This window comes from Giraffa tippelskirchi, chromosome 6 (assembly GCF_054371585.1).
Source record: "Giraffa tippelskirchi isolate mGirTip1 chromosome 6, T2T-mGirTip1v1.2.pri, whole genome shotgun sequence".
NCBI lineage: Eukaryota > Metazoa > Chordata > Mammalia > Artiodactyla > Giraffidae > Giraffa > Giraffa tippelskirchi.
Window position 1 is genome coordinate 99,360,001 of NC_137280.1, and position 24,093 is coordinate 99,384,093.

General features: G+C 38.7%; 1 protein-coding gene across 18 annotated transcripts in view; it reads right to left on the minus strand.

The window, feature by feature from the left end:
- Positions 1-24,093, minus strand: part of LYRM7 (LYR motif containing 7) — a 620,686-nt gene that overhangs the window by 15,590 nt on the left and 581,003 nt on the right. For 4 of the 18 annotated variants that reach the window (XM_081500253.1, XM_081500254.1, XM_081500242.1 and 1 more), the window contains 3 exons: positions 15,136-15,400; positions 14,689-14,763; positions 2,225-2,338 (listed from right to left, as the gene is read on the minus strand). The exons of 2 other annotated variants lie outside the window; for them this stretch is intronic. The gene's annotated coding sequence lies outside the window, so the exon portion shown is untranslated. Of the gene's footprint in view, positions 1-2,224; positions 2,339-10,241; positions 10,485-14,688; positions 15,401-24,093 lie in introns of all 18 variants that reach the window. 12 more of the 18 variants (XM_081500252.1, XM_081500249.1, XM_081500241.1 and 9 more) reach the window with 7 other exon arrangements.

Sequence of the window (24,093 nt, forward strand, 5' to 3'; positions counted from 1 at the left end):
AACACACAAAGGAATGTCAACAGTAGAAAAACATAATACTGCTGTGTTTATGAATGAAAGAATAAAATTAAAAAGTAGTTTATTAATAGATTCTGAGCTAAGACAGGACATAATAAAAATTCATAACATGAATTTTGAAATTCAGAAAAAATGTTGTATAAAACAGAGAAATGTTTAAAATCTGTAACTAACCCTATAACACAGAGAGAGAAATTTCCAGGTGCCAGAAATTAAAGATAACTCATTTATAGAGTGGGAAGTGTATTAAGTGATACTAAGGCAGATTACCAGATAAAAATGCTGACTCTAGTAACCAGAGACTGAGGTTTAATAATCATAGGAGAATATAACAACAGAAGCCTTCACCCTTTCAAAGCAGAAATGTGAAACTGTTAGTTCCTATAAAAAAAGCAATGACCTGTAGAAGGATTTCCCCTCTGAGTAGAAACACTGTCAAATCAGAGACAAGTGAAGAAAAGCTTACTCTTAGCAGGACTCTGGGATAAAGATCCCACTCCCCACCTGAGAAAACAAAACAAAGCTAAGCTCCTCTCTTAGATATGGAATCTGAATTTATTCTACACCTGTAGTGTGGAAATTCCCTGCTGAGACCTTAATATTAACACTGGAGCTGGACCCCAGTGAAAACTGCTGTGGGTGCCTGGTAGTAACAAACCCCAAATCACTCTACAGGGATGCTTCTGCAACAATGGTCACATGAAATTTGCACTCAATGTTCACAATAAAAAATGACAAAACATATGCAATTAGATTACAGTTCACAAAAACATAACAGGAACATAAGCAACCTTATGAACTTAGTTATAGAAAAATATTTTGCAAAATTATAACCTTTCAAAGTGTCTTAAAAATTATGTAAAATTAAAAAGAATGATAAAGAATCTTTAAAGAAAAAACAGGAACCAAAATTATAGGATAATACATATGAAAGAAAATGGATAATTTTGATTTAAAAAATATTATTTCTAGAAATGACATAGTCATTTGAATTGAAAAATGCAATACACTTACTATTACTGTTGTTATTAAATTACAGATTACACACAGCTGAAACAAAATAGCAAAATGGAAGATAGAGTAGGGAAAATTTTCAAAATATGTTATGGAGTGATAAAAGGTTGGAAAGTAAGAATGTGAGATTAAGAGACATGAAGAATATACTGAAAGCCCCAGTACAGTCTGAAAAGTGTTTTAGAGAGACTAGAATAAATACAGGAGAGGCTGTATATAAAAACATAGTGGATGAGATTTTCCAGAAATGATGAAATATATAAATTTCCAAATCAGAGGAGACTGATGAAGAATAAATAAAAGTAAATCCATATCGAGACACATAACAGTGATACTACAAAATACATAAATGATTACTACAAAGTTTCTCAGATAAAAAGAAAAACCTGAAAGGCAATGGAAGGACAATATCATTGACAAATGATATATCAATGGCCACTACAGAAACCAGATAGCAGAGAATAATAAATACTTTGAAAGTCTTGAAGATAAATAATTGTCAGAATACAAGTCTATATCAAGTAAGACTATTCTTCTCAAGTGAAAGAGAAATAATGGCATTTTAGACAGGTGGTTTAAGGGAGTTTGCCTCTCACAGAGGCTCACAGAAAGAACTTTGCTAACAAAAAGAAAAGTGAATTAAGGAAGAGTGAGATGTGAGAAGTAACAGTTATCAAAGGACTGGAAACAGTTGACCAAAGAAAACAACAAAAATGACTAATTTGGATGTTTAAAATAAGGTGATTCCCCCTCCCTTACAAAAAACAGGTGCTATTTTTTTGAGAACTAGATAAACCTATTTGAAAGTTTATATGGAAAATAAGCCAAAAGAGTTGGTAAAATTATGCAGTAGAAGAACAGTGTGGGAACTCTCTCTACAAGACATTCAAATATTGTTACAGAGATAACAGAATAATGTGATACGGACAAGTCAGTGGAGCAGAATAGAAAGCGCAGAAACTGTTGTATCATATGTTGGATTTTAGTATAGGACAAGGGTAGCACTTTAAGTCTTGTGGAAAAGTGAGATTAAACAATTAGTGTGCTAGAGTAACTGTTAACTATCAGGGGAAAATAAATTTAATCTCTATCTACCTGAAACTCCACAGCAAAATAAAATTTATGTTGATCAAAGATTTCCATGTAAAAAAAAAACCCACCAAACTATAAAAGTACTGTAAGAGGGGCTTACTTGCAGTCCAGTGGTTAAGACTTCACACTTCCACCACAGGTGGTACAGGTTCGATCCCTGGTCAAGGAACTAAGAGCCCACATGCCTTGCAGTGTGACCAAAATGTAAAAAAACCTTTAAGAAAATATGAGAGAATACTTATTAAAAACTCTGAAGAGGATAAGACATTTTTAAGTGACAAAAAAAAAAAAAAACACCTCAGAAACTAAAAGAAACTCATTAAAAAAATACATAAAGAGACAAGTGCAAACAGGAAAAAAAAAATACTTGCAATTCATATAAACAAAAGAAAACCCAACAATCCTATAGAAAAATGGGCAATGGCCACAAGGTGTGAACTGACAGTTCACAGAGAAGGAAATGCCAATGGTTCTCAATATATGTAAACATACAGAAAACTTTTAAATTATTTATTTATTTGGCTGCATCTGATCTTAGTTGCAGCATATGGGATCTTTAGTTGCAGCTTGCAGGATCTAGTTCCCTGACCAGGAATGGAACCAAGGCGTCCTGCATTGGCAGTGTGGAGTCTTAGCCACTGAACCAGGGAAGTTCCCAAAAAGATTTCTGACTTGAGTTATAATAAAAAAAATGCAACTTGAAACTTCAATACGATGGATTGTTTGCCTATTTAACTGGTAAACAACAAAAGAGTTTCTAACACATAGTTAACAGGGGAATAGAGAAATCTTTTTAAAAATTTTTATTCATTCATTCCTTCATTTCTGGTTAGAATGTACTTGATAAACCTGAAAGTGATTTGATGGGAAATGTTAACTGCTGCTTCAGATAGAATCCATAATTTCATTTTCTTACAAGAGAAGTATACTTCTCATACATGAAATAGTCCAGTGCAGGATTTCCTAGTGAGGAGAGCAAGGGAGGTACAGGAATGGAGGTCTGATCCATGAAGTCATTCAGGGACCTAAGTTGATCATAATTCTGTTTCTTCAAAAAGTGGCTTTCCAAATTGCCCGGAGTACTGACACCCAGCCAAAGAAAGCAGAAGGAACATGGAGAAGGCTGCATGGGAAATGTCTTAGCCAGCTTGGGCTGGTCTAACAAAATATTATATGTTGGGTGACTTTGGCATCAAAATTTTTCTTCTCATAGTTCCAGAAGCTGCGAAGTCTGAGATCAAAAAGATGCCCACGTGGCTAGGTTCTGATAAGATCGTCTTCTGGATTCCAAATGGCTCACTTCTGATATGGCAGAAAAAGAGGGAGCTACCTCTTAGGCCTCTTATAAGGGCATTGATCTCGTTTATAAGGGCTCCATCCTCATGATCTAGTCCCCTCCCCAAACCCCATCTCAAATACCACTGCACTGAGACTGGACTTTCATCTTAACAAATCTTGAGTGTTTGCAAATATTCAGTTCACAATAGGACATTTTAATGGGACACTGACAGGAGGACAATGAAATGCTTTTGGAGAAGAATTTATTGAACTCAAAAACCACATACCTGTCGATGCACGCCCTTTGAGGAATTTATACTACAGAAATACCATAGAATTTATACTATATCTACACATGTGCAAAACAAAGTCTATACAAATACACTCACTACAAAATTGTTTTCAGTAGCAAAAAACATTAAACAACCTAAATATCCAAAGTAGGGTGATTGGTTCAATATATTACAATACATGTATCTAATGGCTACTGTAAGAATTACAAAGCCATTATACTATATCTATATAATTAGTATAAATATATATTTATATTATAAATAATAATTATATAAATCACTACAAGGAATGAGGGATCTGTATATGTACTGATAGGAAATAATTTCAAAGAAATATTTTTAGATAGAAAACAACATGCAGAACAGTGTGGGTAATATGCTATCATTTACATCAGAAAGAAAAATGTGTACACACCTTATATGCTTGTATATGCGTATATTGCTTCTGGATAGATATACAAGAAACTGATACTAATAATTGCCTCTGGGGAAGGGTCCTAGAAGGTAAGGGGCAGAGACGAGAATAAACTTTTCACTGTACAGCTTTTTGTAGCTTTAAAAAAAAATGTTTTTGGACTTCCCTGGTGGTCCAGTGGTTAAGAAGCCACATCCTGGTCCAGGATCACAGCTATGTGCCACAACTACTGAGCCTTCCCAGGAGCTATAGCTACTGAAGCCCACGTGTCCAGGAGCCCGTGCTCCTTAACTAGAGAGCAGCCCCCTGCGCAGCACAACTAGAGAAAGCCTGCATGCAGCAACTGAAGACCCAGCACAGCCAAAAATCAATAAAAAAATTTTCATTATGTACAGCCTAGTCAAAACAAAATACTTAAAAATATACCAAAATACCAGACAATAATGCAGATGACACCACCCTTATGGCAGAAAGTGAAGAAGAACTAAAAAGGCTCTTGATGAAAATGAAAGAGGAGAGTGAAAAAGTTGGCTTAAAGCTCAACATTCAGAAAACTAAGATCATGGCATCTGGTCCCATCACTCCATGGGAAATAGATGGGGAAACAGTGGAAACAGTGTCAGACTTTATTTTTTGGGGCTCCAAAATCACTGCAGATGGTGACTGCAGCCATGAAATTAAAAGACGCTTACTCCTTGGAAGGAAAGTTATGACCAACCTAGACAGCATATTGAAAAGCAGAGACATTACTTTGCCAACAAAAGTCCGTCTAGTCAAGGCTATGGTTTTTCCAGTAGTCATGCATGGATGTGAGAGTTGGACTGTGAAGAAAGCTGGGCATTGAAGAATTGATGCTTTTGAACTGTGGTGTTGGAGAAGACTCTTGAGAGTCCCTTGGACTGCAAGGAGATCCAACCAGTCCATCCTAAAGGAGATCAGTCCTGGGTGTTCATTGGAAGGACTGATGCTGAAGCTGAAACTCCAATACTTTGGCCACCTGATGCGAAGAGTTGACTCATTGGAAAAGACCCTGATACTGGGAAGGATTGGGGGCGGGAGGAGAAGGAGACAACAGAGGATGAGATGGCTGGTGGCATCACTGACTCGATGGACGTGAGTTTGGGTAAATTCCGGGAGTTGGTGATGGACAGGGAGACCTGGTGTGCTGCAGTTCATGGGGTTGCAAAGAGTCGGACACGACTGAGCGACTGAACTGAACTGAACTGAATAATATGAAAGATGGTGGGAGTTAAGCAGAAATGCAGTTATGAGAAAGAACCAAGAAGAGAGTAGATACCTTTTTAAATCTGAAATAATTTAAAGACATGTTTGAAGGATAAAATTTTAAGGCAACTGCTAAGAACAGATATAAAATGTACAATTCTAAAGTAGAAAATGAGTGAAAAAAAGTTAATTACTTCAGCAGAAGGCAAAAAGGAAGAACCAAATAAAAGAGACAGAATAGGATTGGTAGTAATAAAGTCAAATATATCAGAAATCAAAATGAGCGTGAGCTGATGGAAAGTCACAAGCAGAAGACAAGGTAACTTCAAATAGGCTCTTTTTGATTGAGCAGGCTGCCAATCACCAAAGAGGTAAGAAAGGTCACATTAAGATCATTCAATCCCAGTCAAGTTAGCCAAGACCAGAACAGACCAGCCAGCTAACCCACAAATCAGAACGATAATATATGGTGAGCCATTATGTTTTGCAGTAAAAGTTAATTGATAGAGTTCAGACTTTAAAAATTATAATAAAATACTTGTGACAGTTTTGTGCTTGTACGTTTTAAAAATCTGTAAAAAAGACCATTTTGGGGAAAATGATTAATTCCAGCCAGAAACAGATTCAAAAAGAAAGTGAAACTATAAACAAATATAAGCTATTAACCTAAAAATTTATCTTCATTTAAAACACTAGGTTTAGAGTTTACATTAGATTTTTTAAAATCAAACTTCAGAAACAGTTACTTCCCAGAGAATTAAAAAGTAGGGAAAAGGCACAACCTGGTATAACTGGTGTAGCTTTGTTATAAATTTACACAAGAAGAATATGGAGAAAGAAAATTTAAAGGTCAATCCTGCTGATAAACATGGACACAAAAGTCCTAAACAAAATATTAGCAAATAAAATCTAGCATAACATACACACATACACACACGTATATACAGAAAACATATATATGTGTATTGTTTAGTCATTCAGTGGTATCTAACTCTCGTGACCCAATGGACTGTAGCCCACCAGGCTCCTCTGTCCGTGGGATTTTTCAGATAAGAATACTGGAGTGGGTTGCCATTTCCTTCTCTGGGGATCTTCCCAACCCAGGGACAAAACCTTTGATATAGGTGCATATATGTTTATACATCTATCATGACAAAGTTGATATTATAGCAAGAATGCAAAGCAGATTCAACAATGACAAATCTTTAACATAACTCATTATTGTCCTCATTAAAAGATTCAAAAAAGAAAAGTCATTTTATCTCATTCGGTGCAGGAAAAGAAAACTCTTAGAAGACTATAAATAAATAGAAACTTTCCTAATCTGAATAAGGACATTGTGCAGCTTTTTTCACTTTTAGCTGTTAGCTTCATTCCCGCTTCTCTTCTCTGTATCACAGGAGGGCTGGAAGACTGACAACTGTTATTTCCCGTGCACCCTTGCGGTGGTTTGGTTAGATTCTGCCAATGGACTCGATGGTGAGGATTTAAAAGGTGGCAAAGGGAGAGAAGCTTATTTGTTTCCTTCTGCTTCTGGCTTTAGCAGCAGGAGCAGCTGGAACAGCTGGCTCCCAGCTGCCCAGAAGCATAGCATTCCTGGGCTCTGAGTTAACAGCACTTTCACCTTTTTGCTCCTTAACCTTTCCAAAAATTCTGTAATTAGTTCCCTGTGTTAACTTCCCTCTGAACATCCCTAACTGGTTTCTGTTTTTCAAACTGACTAATAACTGATACAGGTATCCACCAGACTCTGCAAGAAGCACCATTAGTGATTAGGGAAGATGGGGAGGAAGAGGGAGCTGGAGGAGGGGGAGCACCAGGGCTCTCTGGGAAACTGAGCTGCCAGAATCAAGGCCCCGCCCCGATAACTTCATTCAACCTCAATTACTTCCTCAGAGGCCCTCTCTAAGTACGCCACACCAGGGGTTGGGGCATCAGTATGAATTCGAGGGGGACACAAGCATAGCAAGGATATGCGCCCTAAAAGGGGGCAAGGAGCTAGGCTCTTTGTGTTTGCACTCTAAAACTAAGGAATTTTTTATTGCCTTTAGAGGCGAGAGTCCTTTATTGAAGGGAGCAGAGACTCTGAAAACTCAGATAAAGGATGTAAGTCTCACAGAAACCAAAGACCAAAGCCAAAACTCCAATGGATTTCATGGGAACTAGAGAGTCACCAGAAACCCGGGCTCCTCTATGTTTACAGTGTACGGGGCAGCTTCTTTACACAGTGTTGCAGGTCGGGCAGACAACACAAGACACGTCTAACACCGTTACTAACCATGAAGTCGGTTATGAACCTCTGACAAATATTCCACTTACCCACAGTTACTATAATATTAGTAAAACAGTGGCTGCTATTGTTAATTCTAAAGTTTCCTTTTCCAAACTTCTTTGCACTACCTTTAATTCCAGGATTCTAGAAACTGGTGAACTATACCATGTTCGAAAGACACAAAGATTTTAATAATTCAAATAAACAGAATTTTTCACTTTTATACTTGGTAAGAAAGATTGCTAATGGAGACAAATACAAAAGTACAAAATAAAATTCTATAAATTAATGTTCAGTTAAGTTTTTATAAAGCAATGTATTCAACCTGATGCAAGTCATTAACTACCAAATATAGAAGTTAGATTTCATAACTATAAAGTCCTACTTCTTTATAAGACCACATCTTGTAAAAGGTTCTTTTCTAAAAATACCATGCATATTACTGATGGTAATGGTGCCCCCTCTGAACGGCCAACTCCTGAGCTGACTGATATTCTAAATATATGTAGCCAGAATAATGTTAGCATTCCAAGTCAGCTTTAAAGTGGTCTGAGTAATTGTATAAGTTAGGGTTTGTTCAGACAAGCAAACCAGTAAGTATTTATTTGGTAAGCAGAGGTGAGTTTGCAGTGACTTCCATTTGGCCTTTCCTACTACAACAGTCTTTATTCCAAGCGTACGGCAACCAAAGTGGGGTTACTGTTAGCTCCTGAGAATGTCTATTCCAACAGTGCATGTCAGAACTGAGGAAATAACCATAGGGAGAATTTAAGAGCCTACTGAGCTTGCAGTGAAGTGGACTAGAGATCCAGTTCCAATAAACATCTGACCTCCATAAGCCCCTACTCTGACTGATGGACCACAGTGGTGCTTTGGTTCCCTAAGAATTAGCGCCAGTTCAGAGCCAATGAAAGTTTGGTTATTTCACCTTCCTCAATATGAGCAATTAGCCAACAGCAAAGATCTCTATGGGGCATCCCAAGTGGTGCTAGAGGTAAAGAACCCGCTTGCCAATGCAGGAGACTCGGGTTCAATCCCTGTGTCAGGAAGATTCCCTGGAGGAGACATGGCAACCCACTCCAGTATTCTTGCCTGGAGAACCCTATGGACAGAGGAGCCTGGAGGGCTACAGTCCATAGGGTCGCAAAGAGTCTGACACGACTGAAGTGATTTAGCACACTTCCACACAAAGGGCTCTAGGGGTCATCGCATTCTGATTATTGCTTTGGGCTTTACTGCCATTAAATTAACCACCCCCACCTTTTATATTAACCATGCCCACCCTGTCTTTGGCAATGAAGCATTGTCATCTCATCCTATCATCCTTTGGTTCCAGGTTTTAGTGAGCAAACGAGTCACCTATTGGAAATTCTCAGTTTCTTGGTCTAACAAATCAGATCCGGAATGTCTCCTTTGTACACCCAAATCAATAAATTTGACCTGATCCTTCTTTACGTTCTTTAAACCCTGACCCAGCACTTAGAATCCCAAACATAGTCTACATTTTTATCAGTTGAAATTGGCAAAATCTTGCTATTCTTCTGGTGCTTTTGGTTCCTTCTCATTTTATAACTGACTTCATTTTATAGGTTATTTTATAAGTGACTTCCTGAGGTCTGCCAGGATTAAAGTCTAGATCTAGTTTGAGAAACAGTGAGGGAGGGGCGGGGATAAGTCCTAAGGAGACTCTGCCTCCTGCAAAACCACTCTCTCCGGTTCTTCGGGCAAGGGGAGACTGACCTTCTCATGCAGAAAGAAGGGCTATTTCTACTGGAATAGAAGGCACGGCAGAATTTAAACGTCGTGGACTAAGCTTCATTCAAATCTGCCCATAAAGTCTCTTTAGCAATTTTCAAAGTCTCTCTTCTTCCCAATCAATGCTCCAACTTGAACAAAAAAAGACCCTATGAGAGTGGTAAGTTCAATTTGCCTTATAATTTAATCACCCACAGGATTAGCCTTTTGTTTTTCATAAAAAATTCAGAAACTTTTGCTTCTGCATGAGATAGAGTTTCTTTTAGGACAGTCATAAACAAGTTTGCAATTCTGAACTTCCCTAGAATTCCCTGGCTTGTGGAAACAAAGTTACCTTAATATTAAAAACCAAATTCCCCTAGTTTGAAAGCTCTCACAAACATAACTGTAAAACCTTGGGCCTCTTCTGAGGTTCTCTCTTACAGACGTATCTCTGGGGTTTTCGCAGGTTGTCACAGTGTCACGAGGCATGCTTGGCCACTGTGTGCGGCACTGCTTTCAGTTGGCTCCACCACGCCATACTCCCAGCAGGCTGTGGCTGGAGCTGGCACCGCAGCCCTACTCTGAAAGGGCGCTCTGAGCTCCCCCTAAGCCACTGATGACACGGGGGCCAGTACTTCACACACTTTCATGCCTGTCATAGCTGGTTCACCCAGATGCCCACTCCTTCTCCCTTGGGCCCTGTGTAACTCTCTTGGCCTTTCCATGCGGGCTGCTGCTGGCCCGGCTGTGCTACTTCTGTGTGCCCTGCTGCTCTGTCCTACTCCACTGCTGGGGCTCCGGCTTTGGCTCCTGCTTCTGCTGTGGTCACCCTATGCTTTGCAGCCAGTCAACATCCTTCACTGTCAGCACCAATCTGCCTTATGCTGCTAGTACCCACCTTTTATAAAATGGGTAGAGAAACAGTTTCCTCTTGCCTGTGTTCTGTCTTCTTATAGAATCCTGCCTCACAGCTGCTTGGGGCCTGAGGTGTTAAACAGTTTAAGGAGTCTTCGGTGTTATCTGCACACTTCCCTGTCTTTGTACGGTGACATGGGCAGGGTAATCATGATGGTTATTAGGACAGCAATAGAGCTTGTGGGGAGTCTGCGTCAGAGGCACCACACTACAGCCAGAAATCCTCCTGAAATCATAGGGCTTGTTACTGAGTTTAGTTTAGTTTGGTTGACTCACTTATTACTGAGCGTAGTTTATTGCGCTAGGCTTGTTTACTTTAAGACTGTGCCAGATTTCTTACAGGAGCTGCATAACCTACTTCTCTTTTACCCCTTTTTCTACTCAGTTTGAATTCCTGTCAGGAACACAGTTCAGATGCTTGTCCTAGAAGATGCCAGTGTATACAAACAGACCCAGTGCTGTGCAAGGGCCTCACTCCACTCTAGAATACGAGCAGTCACTCCACGGTGGGATCTGAAACTCTCATTTGGCTTTATCAGAGGGAAATGACTCTTTATTTTATATGTATGTGTGTGTATGTCTATCTGTGTGTATATCAACAAGTATTTGTCAAATACATGGACTGTGACAGATGCTCCAAGTATATCTATAGCAAAACAAAGATCTTTGTCTTCAAAGAGCTTACATTTAGTGGGAAGACAGACAATAAATAACAAACACAATAAATAAGTCCTTCGTTGAAAGGACTGATGCTGAAGCTGAAGCTCCAATATTTTGGCCACCTGATGTAAACAGCCAACTCATTGGAAAAGACCCTGATGCTGGGAATGATTGAAGGCAAAAAGAGAAGAGGGTGGCAGAGGATGAGACTGGTTTAGACAGCATCACCAACTCAGTGGACATGAACTTGGGCAAACTCCAGGAGATAGTGAGGAACAGGGAAGCCTGGCATGCTGCAGTCCATGGGGTCATAAAAGTTGGACACAACTGAGCAACTAAAAAACAACAAAAGCAACAATAAATGAGTATGTATGAGTAGCTGACAGATGCAAAAACAAATGTTAACAGTAGAACAGGGTAAGGATAATCAGAAGTGTCAGTGGTGTGTGTACATGTGTGTGAGTGTGTGCCTGCGTGCACAGGCAGAGCTGTAGTAGTAAACCACCTGGTTAGGGCAAGTCTCATTGAGAAGATTCCCTGACTGAGGGAAGACAAGAAGGAAAAGAGAAAGTTAGCTAAGAAGACCATTTCAGGGAGAGGGCACAGCCGGAGCAAAGTCATTCCCCAAGAGTGTGCATGTGGAGTAATGGAGGGACAGCAAGGGAGCTGTTGAAGAGGAGTGAAGCAGAGAGAAAGTGGGAGTAGAAAGAAATAAGGTCAGAGAGATAATGAGATGCCAGCTTTAGCTGGACCTTGAACCTGTTATAAAGGTTTTCACTTTTACTCTGACTAAAATGGGAAGTTTCAGAGGGCTTTGAGCAGGCAAATTATATAATCTGTCTTACATTTTTTAAAGCTCTGGCTTCTAACTATGAGGTTTACAGGTTATAGGAAGAGAGATAGTGAAGAAGTTATGAGATTAGTCCAAATGACAGAGGATCATGGCTCAGACTGAGGGAGTAACCAAAGGGCTGGTGAGTACTCAGATTCTGATAATATTTGAACGGAGTGTCACATAGGATTTCCCAACAACCTAGACATAAGAGACAGACAGGAGTCAAAGCTAACTCTAAGGTTTTCACCTGAGCAGATGGAAGGAAGGAGCCATCATGAACTTTCAAGATGCCAAGATCGGGAACGCTGCAGGTGGGCCAAGTTTAAAGAGTAAAATCTGGAGTTCTGTTGGAGACCTGTAAAGTATGAGATGCCTCTTAGATATTCAGGCAGATGTTGAACAGGCAGTTGGATATTTAACTCAGGAGGGAGAACTGGGCTGAAGAGAGGCATCTGGGAGTTGTCAGATAAGAGGTGGCATTTACAGCCCAGAGAACAGATGAGATCATGAAGGTAGTGAGCTTGGATAAAGAAGAAAGGGCCCAACACTGAGCCTGGGGCACTCCAACACTACAAGATTAGAGAGAAGACATCAAGTTGGGTAGAGACTGAGAAGAAATAGCCAGGAAGGTAGGAGGAAAACCAAGAGACTGTGGTATTCTGGAGTCCAAAAGAAAGTACATCAAAGAGAAGAGAGTGATCAATGCCATAAAATGCTGCTCATCAGGAAAGATGAGGACTGATAATTGACCACAGGAATGATCAATATGAGGTCACTTGATAGCCTTGACAAGAACAATTTTGGTGGAGTAGTGTAGGCAGAAACTTCACTAAAGTTGGTTCAATACAGAGTGTAAAGGGAAAAATTAGAGGGAATCTACAAATGGCTATTGAGGAGTTTAACTGTAAAGAAACTGGACAGTAGGTGGAAGGAAAAGTAGGTCAAAGGTTTTTTTGTTCACTTTATTGAAGACAGTAAAAATATTAGCACCCTTGCAGGCTTATGGAATGACTCAGTGGAGAGTGAAAAGTTGGTAACAGGGCCTTGGGAACAGAAACTATTAGCATGATGTCTTTTATTGGGTGAGAGGGAGTAACGCCTAGTGCGTAAGCTGAGGGAATGGACTCAAACAGAGCATGGATAACTCATCTATGAATTATTAATAATTATTAATAAGTTACTGGGGAGGACATTTTTATGTGGAAAATTGTATTTTTAAAATATGGTTTATACTACTAGTCATAAGAAAGCAGCGTGTTTGTCAGATCAATGGAAAGTCAGCTTTTCAAGTTGGCAGCTGTGCCCCTGCACACCCTCCCCCAGCACTCACCCTGCACACACGTGCTCAATCCCAGGAGGGGAGGTCGAGGCCCCAGGCACACTTAGGGAAGGCCAAAGAAAGGGGTCTTTATGGTGGTCACTGGCATTCACTTGTGGTTTGAAGATGCTCCTGAGTTGATTAAAACATCAGGTGGAAATGAGGAAAGAAACACTTAAGTTTTACAGTCAATTGAGTTCCATTTAGGACTAGAGAGGAAGAAGAAAGAAACAATTTTCTATTTTAAGTAAATAGACAGGGTGATGATGAGTCAATGAATTAGCTAAGAAACACTGCTAGGAAGGAAAGAAAATAATCTGCTATTTTAAGAAAATGGATGGGGCGACAATGTCTTCATTACATTAGCTAAGAAGCCAGTCAGCGCTTATTGTACCTTTCAGGGGGAGAGGTCTGAAGACTTGAATCTTGGACAAATCTAGAAGCTTGGTAGCAAGCAGAGTAAGAAGCCAAGGCTGGATAAGCAGTAGGATGAAGGTAAAAAATGACACTGCCATCTGTATTTGTCTTTCTGAGGGAAACGCTGGGAACGGTACTGAGAAGTGAATGGTGCTGTGTCCCACACTCATGTCCTCCCCTGCTTTCATGCCAGTCACTTGTCACTCTGTTAAAGAAGCCTGATGAAGTACAAGATCTGGACAAGAAGCGGACAGTATGTCACCTGAGACCAAACAGGATCACAGGGTACTCATCTGCAACAGACAAAGAGTAGAAATGCAAATACAAGTGTGGTGATGTGTGAGTCTTCACCTGCATTCATTTTGTTTAAAATTTCATCTAGCAACAGCTCTGTTCTCTTTGATTAACTGTCATTATCAAATAATGCAAATAATAGCTAACATATTAAGAACAGCACCGGGCACTGCTCTAAGTAGTTAAAATGTATTTAATTAATTCCAAGTAGGGACCATTATTCTCCTTTATAGATGAGGAAGCTGAGAACAGAGAGGTTAGATAACCAGACACTGCACACACAGGCTGGGAGTAGTCCAGGCAGTCTAATGACAAAGGTCAATGATCCCATCTACTCTGGAATATTCTATCTCAGGACTCAGGGACTTCTGGATTGCTAAGAACTTCTTACTACTTTGGGCATTTGTGAAAAATCTGTTTTATATTTGTATTATGAGATTCCACTTCAATACTGAAATTTGATTGAGTGTAAATTTCTTGTTTTCACAGAGATTTTAAAGTAGAAAAACTTAGCTGTTACTGTTTCTTATGAATCCAAACAATTTTCTGGGAGTGTTAATCCACGTGAGCCTTATGTAATGATGAGTCAGAACTGCTTGAAAGGTTTGGGGGTGACACATTATGTATATTGCTAATTATCACACTAAACTTATAACGTGGTACAACGTTTACTGTGAATAATGCTTCAGGTGCAGTTTATTCAAACTATTTCTGACTTTATGTATACGTGTGAATCAATGCTAACTTGCCATGTTTTTTCAATACCAGTATTTAACAATTAATAAAATATTAAAATTCACACAATTCAACTGATGGCAAGTGGGGAAAAAAAGAGGGCTACAACTAGAGAAAAAAAATGAGAAAGAAAAGCTCATTTTCTGCAAGTAAGTAAAAACATTTTCCTACCTTATAAACTGTAGAGGTGGAAAAATGAAACAAAGAAGTCAGAGGATATTCTGCTGGGCGTGAAGCTCCTCCGGCCTATAACACAAGCAGTTCATGAAAGGGTCATCTTCTGGGGAAAGGGTGGGTATTCTGGGTATTGTTGTTGCTGTTTTTTCCACAGATAGTACGCTCACACAAGGGGGTACTGCATTGTAAATTCTGAGGGTAAGGTTTACATTTCTCACTTCATGCATATTTTGCATAGTATCTGGTACTTTGCATAGGAGAGGGTGTAGTTAATAAATGCTGAGTTGGCTGGGTGTGATGATTAATTTCATGGGTCAACCTGATTGGCTAAAGGATGTCCAGATAGTTGGTAAGACCATATTTCTGGGTATTTCTGTGACGGTGTTTCCAGAAGAGACTAGCATTTGAGTCAGCAGCATGAGTCAAGATGGCCTTCCTTACCAATGAGGTAGGCGCAAACAGAACAAAAGGCAGAAGGACGAAGCTGCTCTCTGTTGGAGCTGAGATATCCATCTTCTCCCGCCTTCAGACATGGACATCCTGGTCCTGGTCAGACTCAAATCTGGACTGACAAGACATGATTCTCCCACTTCTATTCTTAGGCCTTTGGACTGGGACTGAATCCATATCACCAGCTTTCCTGGTTCTCCAGCTTGGAGATGGCATATTATGGGACTTGGTCTCCATAACTGGCATGAGCCAATTCCTATAATAAATATAAGGAGTTAGACGTGTCGCTCTATTTCTCTAGAAAACCCTGACTAATTTACACTGGGTAATAGATTGGATGAGCAAAACACTTAAGTCTCAAGTGAGGCACTACTGGAAATACTTCTGCCTTGGAGACACACAAAGTGTGTATAACTTGAAGATTAAAGTCAAATACCCATGGGCACTGATAACGTAGACCTGTGCTCCAGCAATCAGGCATAGCACACGTTTCACAAACTACCACTTTGAGAATGGCTTGTCCTGAACAAACTACCAACAACAGAGTTCTGCCCTGATTTACTTTGTTATTTTAAATGATTTATTTCTCCTGCCATTCTACCCCATTTTCTATATCTATAATTAGATGTTCTATAAAGGTGTTTTAAAGTCACATTAGCTAAATGTGCCACTGCAGATGAAGTGTTATGTGCTGCTTGCTTGGAAATATTTTCTGAGAAAAAAGCCAAAAGTATTTTTTAAGTTGTGTTATTCCTAAAACAAATGACATCATTAAGTACAAGGATGTGTTCAGAGCATGATGTGCTGATAGGTTTCATTTACAAAAATTCAGTACTTCTAACTAATTCCTGTACCAACCATTACTCAGCCACATTGATATAAAATACAGATGAATTAGAGTAATCATAAGCAGAATTAATCAAGATCTTATTCCAATAGACACCAACATCATAGATGCTGTGGCAACCCACAGCTTTTCTTTTCCTGCTCTGTGTATCAAAGCCATAACACGATGTGTTTGCAAATGGCGTCTATAGCAGTTCAAGTCCTGAATACAACTGTTGCTGACCCATCTCACTAAATTCTTATTTTTCATCCTTACTGGTTCACTATTGTAGAGGGAAGTAATAAATCTCTACAGTTTCTGGAAAAATGGCCAGACTTTATATTTTAATGTAAAAGGTCAGAATTTCATGTTTCAGAAAGGGGATACTGAAGTACATTCAGAATTAGAAACAAATGTGGGCTTATATATAAGCTGCTATCAATCAGGGAGCTTCCTGGTGCCAGACTTAGTTGAATGGTAATTGATTATTTTAAAATCTTGAAATATAGCAGGATTATGAGTTGATCACTTACTGGTATAATGTACATCATTATTTTGTCACCATTATTAATAACAATTATTTTTTTCTTTCAATAATTTCTTTTGCTTTTAAAATATATCATGTTCAAGTCACTATGCCAAGATCATAGGGACTTACAATGTAATATACTTGTGCTTTTTTTTTTTTTTTTAATAAAAACTTTCATCGGCCAAGATGGTGGAGTAGGAAGACCCTGAGTGTACCTCCTCTCAAGGGCACACTAAAATGACAACTATTCACAGAGCAGCTGTGAATGAGATTAATCTCATATTCTCATCAGTATGAGAAAGACTGGAATCTAGTAGCAAAGGCCGTTTACAATTAAAGTTATAAAGGAACCACAACAAGATGCGCAGGGGAGGGGCAGAGATGCAGTATAGTAAATACCCATTCCCTGAGCAGGTGACCCACAAATGGGAGAATGACGACAATTGCAGAGATTTCCTTCAAGGAGTGAGTGGTCCAAGCACCACACTAGGCTTCCCATTCCAGAGGTCCTGCATCGGGAAGATGAATCCCCAGGACGTTTGACTTTGAAGGCCAGTGGGGCTTACATTCAGGACACTCAGAGGGCTGTAGGAAATAAGAGTCTCTTTTCTTAAAGGATGCACACAAAATCTCACATGCTCAGGGAGCTATGGCAGAAGCAGTAATTTGAAAGGAGCCTGGGTCAGACCCACCTGCTGATCTTGGAGAGTCTCCCAGAGAGACATGGAAGCAACTGGAGTCACCCTGGGGACACAGATTCTGGTAGCAGCCATTTTGGGGAGCTTCTTCAAGCACATGGACACTGGCAAGCACGTGGTGCTGGCAAGAACCACTTTAGAATCCTCCCTCTAGCTTAAGCTATAGGATCTGGCCCTGCTCTGCCTACCAGCAAGGTGGCAGTAACCCTGGGATTAGGACCCTCATGCCTCAGCCTGATCCACCAGTGGGCTCTGAAGCCAGAGAGCCTGGGACCCAGCTCCACCCACCACTGGCAGGCACCAGTCCCAGGATTTCCTGGGCTCAGGCCCCACCCAGCAGGCAGACACTGGTTCCAGGACCACTACAGCCCCACAGCCTTCTGTGACAGGACCCAGCCCATCCTCCAAGGGGCCAACACCAGCTCTGAGACACCTTGGAGTCCTTACCCAGCTGCCCCAGGACCTGGCCTCATTCACTAGTGGGCTGACACAAGCTTCAGGACACCCTGGACTCTGCAGCCAGCTGTGTCAGGAACTTGCCCAGTCCACCAGTGGACCAACACCAGCTCCAGGACCCCTGGGACCCTGCAGCCAGAGATCCAGGGGCCTGAGTCTGCCCACCAGTGAGCCAGCAGTAGCCGCAAAACTCCATGGGCCTTTTAGTCTCTCATGCATTTCTGCTTGTTTATGTTGTTCGCAGTTATAAGAGGGAAGTTCATAGTGACACAAGCCTATCTCAGGAAACAAGGAAAATTCAAATAAACAAACTAACATGATATCTACAGAAACTAGAAGAACAGCAAACAAGATCCAAAGTTAGAGAAGGAAAGAAATAATAAAGATCAGAGCATAAACAAATGAAATAGAGACTAAAAAAAACATAGAAAGATGAATGAAAGCTGATTCTTTGAAAAGATAAACAAAATTGATAAACCTTTAGCCTGGCTCATCAAGAAAAGAAGAGAGCCCAAATCAATAGAATCAGAAATGAAAAAAGAAAAGTTACAACTGGTACCACAGAAATACAAAGGATTGTGAGACATTAGTAAGAACAACTATATACCAATAAAATGGACAACCTAGGAGAAACGGACTAATTCCTCGAAATATACAATCTTGTAAGATTGAACCAAGAAGAAACAGAAAATCCGAACAGACCAATTACCAATAGTGAAATTCAATCAGTAATTGAAAAACTCCCAACAAACAGAAGTCCAGGACCAGAAGGCTTTACAGGTCTGGCTTCACTACCAAACATTCAGTGTTAACACCTATCCTCAAGCTATTCCAAAAAACTGCAGAGGAAAGAACACTTCCAAACTCATTCTACGAGGCCAGCATCACCTTCACACCAAAATCAGACAAATACATCACAAAAAGAAAATTATAAGCCACTGATTGACTACAAAACTACAGTAATTGAAACAGAATGGTACTGGCACAAAAACAGAAATACAAACCAGTGGAATGGGATAGAAATAAATAAATCCACACACTTATGATCAATTAATCTACAGTAAAGGAGATGAGAATATACAATGAAGAAAAGACAGTCTCTTTAATAAGAGGTTTTGGGAAAATATGTAGCATAATGAAATTAGGACATTTTCTTACATCATATACAAAAATAAACTCAAAATGGATTAAACACCTATGCTACTGCTACTGCTAAGTCGCTTCAGTCGTGTCCGACTCTGTGCGACCCCATAGACAGAAGCCCACCAGGCTCCCTCGTCCCTGGGATTCTCCAGGCAAGAACAATGGAGTGGGTTGCCATTTCCTTCTCCAATGCATGAAAGTGAAAACACCTATATATAAGATCAAAACCCATAAAATTCCTAGAAAAAAGATAGGTGGAACACTGACATAAATTGTAGCAATATTTTTTTTTGCGTATGTCTCCTAAGGTAAAAGAAATAAGGGCAAAAATGAACCAATATGATGTAATAAAATTTAAAAGTTTTTACATAGCAAAGGAAACCATCGACATAATGAAAAGACAATCTACTGAATGGGAAAGAATATTTGCAAATGATATGACCAATACCCAAATATCTAAAATGTAGAAACAGCTCAAAGAGTTCAACATCAAAAAACCAAATGGAATAAAAAATGGGCAGAAGTTCAGAACAGACTTTTTTTTGTCAAACAAGACATACAAATGGTCAACAGGCACATGAAAAAAATGCTTGACATAATTAATCATGAAAATGATGATTAATCACTTTGCAAATCAAAACCACATTGAGATACCACTTCACACTTAGAATGGCTAGCATCAAGAAGATGACAAATAAATGTTGGCATGGATGTGGAGATAAGGGAACCTTTACAAACTTTTAGTAGGGTGTAAATTGATACAGCAGCCATGAAAAACAGTATAGAGATTCCTCAAAAACCTGAAATCTAGGGATGATAAATGATTTATTCAAAGACCCAATTTTCACTGACAAGAGCTATTATCAGAACTTAGTTTCCTGTTCACTCTTTAGTAGACTTATCTCCAGATGATGTTAGATAATTTATTAAATGAATAATGACCCCATACATTAACTCACTTTGAATCTCAGCTCATAATTAGCTCTTTTTTTTATGGGCTTGCCATCTTCTTTTGGTCTGAATAGGTAATAAACTATCTCTGGGATACTTATTTCTCAGAAGAGAAACACCCAGCTTTAGAATTTTGCCTCTCTTGCTCAAGCAGTTTGAGCTAATTATGGAAAAGCCTTATTTGGTATAGTGGATTCTGTGCATGGCCCAGATGTCCCCTTCAGAAGGAGGCATTCTTTTGCTTAGTTTTGGGGCTGTTAACAGCTACTGTTCTTTCTACGAGCTGTCCCACTGAAAGAAACTGCCCTACTAAGGTTTTTTCTTTTCCCTGGGGTGGCCCCACCTTCAATGACTATTGATACTAAGGAACAATAGCCCATCCTTAGTTCAGAACAATTCTGTCAGCCACTTTAGTTCCAGGCCTCCAGTGTAGCTGCTTTGCTGAATTCAACAACTCCCTCTGCCCAACCTTGCTACTCTCACTCTCTCACAGAGGTTATTCCTGACTGTACTCTCTAATTTAAACCTCCTGCATGCATATCTCTGACTCGACGTCTGTTTCTCTGGAAATCTTACCTAAAACAGTAGGTTTTTCACTCTGTTGCCAGAGTAAAAGATAAAAAGGGAAAAAAAAAAGGTACAAAAGACGTTTGTGGCAGAAAGCTTAAGGTTCCCCCAAACTTCTGCCTACTTCACAAAATCTACTTTTTTCATTCCAATTTATATATTTTAAATGGTGTTAGGTATGAGTTATTTTATGTTTACTTTAAGAGATTAAAAGCACACTATCTTCTATAATTTGCAAACTACTAATACATTTATATTCTTAAAATTCAATTTAATTTCTGTGTAGCACTAATTACACTATAATTGCCCACCTTCTGAGAGTCTTTCCTGCTAAACTATCTTATCTTTGAATCTCTAGCACCTATATCACAGTCCGAAGCTCCATATAGGATCCTCAGTGAATCAGCAACTGCTCTTCAAGATAGACATACGATCAAGAATTATAAAACACACGAAGAAAGACTGTGTCATGAACAAAGAGGAGTACTGACAACCTAAATACTTGACGAAACAGCATATTCTGAAAGAGTATACAATTATCTTTAAATGATGAAAGATCTAAAAGATACAAGGAACATATTACTGTGAAAAAGGAACAATGCTTTTGATATAAAAAGCGTACACAGTGCCTAGAAACAAAAAATAAAGTTACTGAAATTAAAAGAGAAATACATGGGGTGGACAAACACCAGATAAGACAGCTGCAGCTGAAGAAAGCAGTAGTGAACCAGAACAGATAGAAAACCAGTGAAAGTAAGTAAAGTGACCAGAGTGAAGCAGAACGTGAGGGGCCTCACAGGAGCTCCAGTGAGAGGAAAGAGAGATGCCTGTGAGGCAATATTTGAGTATATTATGATAAGACATTTGCATAATTGATACACATCAATCTTCAGAAAGATGAAGTATACCAAGCATTGAGCAGGATAAATGAAAAGAAAATCACTGCCTAAAATACCAAAGACAAGGCAAACATCTTCAAAGCAATCATCAAAAAAAGGGCACATTAGCCAAAACGAACTGCAATTAGATTGCCAATAGACTTCTTAGCAGTAAAATTAGAGGTTAAAAGACAATGCAACAGTATCTGTGAAGTGCTAAGGGGAATAATGGTGCCATGGAATTCTGTACTTAATGAAACTATTATTCAAGAGAAAGGGTGAAAACAAATGTTTTCACACAGAGATTCACTGAAAGAACTATTAACAATGTATAGAAAATAAAATGTATATATTAGTACAGAAGGAGAGTATATAAGTTGACCCCTGAGCTCTCTCTTCTGGTCAACTGCTTAACCATTCTTTAGTTCCTTCACCAATACTACACTTAAAAAAAAATCATTACACCTTTGCAGTACTTTTTAAACAGCTTTATTATGATTGAAATAGTTAATTGTACATATTAAAAATGTACATATACCCATGAAACCATCACCACAATCAAAATAATAAAAATATCCATCACCGTTTGAAATTTCCTCATGCACCTTTTCAATCCCTCCCTCCACCCATCTCCCTGCTCTCCTTCTCTGGCAACTACCGATCTGCTTTCAGTGATTATGAATTAATTCTCGTTTTTTAGAACTTTATATAAATGTAATCATAAAATATGTACTTGTTTTTGTCTGGTTTCTTTCACTGAGGGTAAGTATTTTGAGATTCATCTATTTTCTTGTTCATAGCAATAGTCCATTTGTTTTTATTTGTGAGAAGTATTCCAGTGTATAGATATACTAATTTATTTCTTCATCCGCTAATGGATATTTGTATTGTTTCAAGTTTGGGGCCATTACAAATAAAGCTGCTATAAGTAAGTTGTTTTTTTTTTTTTTAATTGAGATATAATTGACATTTAACATTATACTAATATTAGGCACACAATATGATTCAACGTTTGTACATAGTGTCAAATGATCACTACATTAAGTCAACGCATAGCTGCAGATCTTTTTTTCTTGTGATGAAAACTTTTAAGACATACCCTTAGCGACTTTCAAATATATGATATCATTCACTATAGTCACCATGCTGTACATTACAAACCCATGTTTTATTTGATAACTGTAAGTTTGTATCTTTCGATTCTCTTCAACCATTTCTCCCACTCCTCAAATCAAGAACCCATTACTATGAGTTTGAGTTTTTTGTTTGTTTTCTTCTTAGATTTCACATATAAGCAAGCACATTTGGTATCTGTCTTTCTCCATTTGACTCAGCAGACAGGGTCCACCCATGTTGTCATAAATGGCAAGATTTCTTTCTTTTTAATGGCTGAATCATATTCCATTATCTATATGCATACACACATGTACATATATACACATAGATACATTTTCTTTATACAGACATTCATTAAAAGACACTTAAGTTGCTTCAATGTCTTGGCTATAATAAATAATGCTGCAACGAACATGGGGTAAGTATAGTTTTTTCCAGTTAGCATTTTCACTTCCTTCAGATAAACATCCAGAAATAGAATTGTTGGATCATATGGTAGGCCTATTTTTAAAAAGGTATATACACTTCAAGAGTACAGCATTATACTTCAACATCTGTATAACTACATAGTGAGCACCATCACAAATTTAGTTACCATTCATCACCATACAGTTGGCCCCCTTTCCCTCTGGTAACCACTAATCTAATCTCTGTATCTAGGAGTTTGTTTTTGTTTTACTTTTTTAAGATTCCACATACTAGTGAAATCATAAGCGTTTTGTCTTTTTCCAACTTACTTAACATAATACCTTCAAGGAATATTCATCCATGTTGTTGCAAATAGCAGGATTTCATTCTTTTGTATACATAAGTCACGTCTTTATCCATTCACCCACTGATATACACCTATGCTGTTTCAATATCTTGACTACTATAAATAATGGTACAATGAACACAGGGGTGCATGTATCTTTTCAAATTAGTGTTTTCATGTTCTTCAGATAAATACCCAGAAATGTAGTAGCTGGGTCATACAGGTGTACTAATTTTTTGAGACTCCTCCATACTGTTTTCCATAGTGGCTGCACCAAGTTACATTCCCACTAACAGTGCACAAGAGCTCCCTTTTCTCCACACCCTTGCCAACACTTGCTATTTCTTATCTCTTTGATGACAACTGTTCTAACAGGTGTGAGATGATAGTTCACTGTGGTTTTGATTTACATTACCCTGATGATTAGTGATATGGAATATCTTCTCAGAAATTCCCTCGTGGTCCAACGGTTAGGACTCCATACTTTCACTGCTGAGAGACTAGGTTCAATTCTGGCTGGGGAATTAAGATCCCTCAAGCCACATAGCTCGGCAAAAAAAAACCAAAAAAAAAACCCAAACCATCTTTTCATGTACCTGTTGTCCATCTGAATGTCTTCTTTGGAAAAACATCCATTCAGATCCACTGCCCATTTTATTTTTTTAATTTTATTTTTTTTCCCACTGCCCATTTTAAAATTACTTTTTTTTTTTTTTTTTGCTATTCAGTTGTATGAGTTCTTTATATTATAACCTCTTATCAATATATTATTTGTAAACATTTTCCTCATTCTGGAAGTTGCCTTTTTATTTAGTTGATGGTTTCCTTTGCTGTGTGATATAAACATGTAAGTCTTCATGCTTTCACTTCTCTTAGGTAAGTATCTAGGAGTGAGAGGTTTCAGCTATCAAGGAAGTGAATGTTTAACTTTGTAAGAAATGGCTGAATATTTTTCCAAAGTTGTTCTGCCACTTTATATCTCTCCCAGTAATGTATGAAGATTTCAGTTCTTTTACATCTTTGCGAAGACT